Source organism: Gavialis gangeticus, unplaced genomic scaffold, assembly GCF_001723915.1.
Source record: "Gavialis gangeticus isolate Ggan-Ray unplaced genomic scaffold, GavGan_comp1, whole genome shotgun sequence".
NCBI lineage: Eukaryota > Metazoa > Chordata > Crocodylia > Gavialidae > Gavialis > Gavialis gangeticus.
In genome coordinates this window covers 52,002,882-52,005,143 of record NW_017729031.1, presented here as the reverse complement: position 1 = coordinate 52,005,143, position 2,262 = coordinate 52,002,882, and the positions used below count along the sequence as shown (strand labels likewise).

Here is a 2,262-nt window from a genome sequence, read left to right as displayed (position 1 = left end):
TAGGGGTTGCCACATGAGCAGCCCCGCCCTGGGGCAGGAGAGGCGACTAGCCAGGAGACCTGGGGTTGAACTCAGGGCAGTACCATAGTTGCTGGGCAGACCCAGCATTAAAGTTAGTGCTGGGTCGTGTCCGCACATGTGTTACTGTGCTTTAATTAATCAGAACAAAATTTGATACCTACATTTGCAGGTATCAAATTTAGGCATAATTAGACATTTTTGCTGTGCAGTAAAGGTGTGCACATGTAAACGCACACCTGTACTGCACAGTAAATTAGGCTAAGGGGCATTAACACATCTTGTGTAGATGTGCCTTATATGTGGAATATATAGACGCATAGGCCATGTCAGACAAGCATGGACATTTGTTTCCCTGGGGACAGGAAGCAGTGGCACATGTTGTGCTGCCTCTACTTCTCCCCAGGGAACACCTGTGCCACATGGATTCTGGTGCATGACAGGTTACCCCGAGGGGGAAAGGGAGGCTGGGACCAGCAGCCTTATAGGGGTTCTGGGGGCCAAGGAAGCTGCAGCTGCAGCTGGGAGCCTGCTGGCAACTGAATGGGGCTCCAGCTGGCCAGGCTCCAGTTTTGGGTGGTGCATGCTACCACTACATGTACCACCCTGCTTTTTTTCTGTGTCGGATTTTTTGACCTCTCAGGGTCAAAAAACAAGCCCATGTTGCAAGGTAGCAGCACAGAAAACACCTGAATGTTCAGTGTTCATACCTCACAGCTGCACTCATCTGGATGCAGCCATACGGCAAGTGCATATGCTGGATGGAGCCATATGTTTACTATATTTGTGCCACTGCTTTTTTTCCCGGGGCACGTCCCTGCACATGAGCTGCAGCATGCAGGAAATTGACCTGGGTGGGACAGAAGAGGCTGGGGTCAACACCTCTGCTGGCCATAGCAGCTTTACCTAGGATCCTGGGGCGGCAGCAGTGCTGATCTAGCCACATGGAGCCTGGCTGGCAGCCACAGTGGGGCTCTGGATGGCCAGGCTCTGTTTTTGGTGGTGCGCACTGCTGCCATGTGCATTGCGCTGCTTTTTTTAGCAGCGTTTTGTTTTTTGACACTGGAATCTCCTGGTGTCAAATTTTGGTGGTCTACAGAAATTAGTAATGCAGCAAACAGGTTTATGTGCACTGCATGCAGTTTGCAACACCTCAAACAGCTTGCGGCACTGCTAACTGCGTGTGTGCACTCCTTTGGACATGCCCATTAAGGGTTTTTCCTTCTTTCTATGTTATAAAAGATTGATTGATTTATTATGAACTTGTAGGACCAAATTCATTCCTGGTGCAAATGGGTGTTATTCTTTTGATTTGAGTGGAGCTTTACTCATTTACTTCAGAAGGGAAGGAAGGCCTATGCATGTTTCTTCAGCATTTTGAAGTATTTTAATTAAGTTTGGATTTTAGGAGACATTTTTCTGCCTACCAATATCAATTTTATTTCTTGTACATGTTTACACCACTTACACATAACTCCTACTGTCTCCATTTTAGGCTTTTATGTAACACTTCTGTTTCTAGGGGTATCACCATTTATTGACCAGTGGATTAATAGTTCTAGTCTGCACTCAAAATCCCTTTGACTGCTTGTCTAGGTAAGAAGGACCACCTTTTTTAGTCTTTGGGAGCAGGGACCAGTGCTAAAAGTGACGTAGACAGGGTTCAGAAAAGGAAAAGTCAAAGGAAAGAGGAGGAGCCAAGCTGATAGTATTTCTGGAAGGCAGGGATGAAGAAAGGAGAATAGGTATTAGGTGGCAGGAAGTAAAGAGGGGGTGGCATCACTGGCAGTGCCGTACACATTCTTCTCTGCCTTCATTTTACAGGAACAGGTATGTCCTTTTTTCTTGCATCTTGCTGTAATTTAAAAGGAAAATAGCACTTACTGCTAACCAATAGCTGCCCTTCTATGGGTTTCACACAGTGCATGAGATCAGTACTAGGTGACCCAACGCCAATACAGTAATTGGGACAATTCTACTGTTATGAATGAAGTAATGAAACAACAGACCAATAGTAAAACAAATGGAATTTTTCCCTTCCTAGTGGGTGTGTCTACATGAGACACTTACTACGTATTGGCCAAGTAACACTGTGCAGTAGCGTGTCACAGCAAAAACAATACTAATAGCCTACTGAGCAGCGTTATTAGGCTAATGCGCAGTAAGTGTCACTAAGCAGGGACCAGACCTGTCACCCCCCCTCTAGGCCCCCCTTAGATCCCAGGGGAGGCGCACCTAGGCCAA

General features: G+C 46.6%; 1 protein-coding gene across 1 annotated transcript in view; it reads left to right on the top strand.

The window, feature by feature from the left end:
• ABCB11 (ATP binding cassette subfamily B member 11) overlaps nt 1-2,262 on the top strand; it is a 128,811-nt gene that overhangs the window by 11,024 nt on the left and 115,525 nt on the right. The window contains exon 2 of the mRNA XM_019522758.1: nt 1,541-1,614. The gene's annotated coding sequence lies outside the window, so the exon portion shown is untranslated. The remainder of the gene's footprint in view (nt 1-1,540; nt 1,615-2,262) is intronic.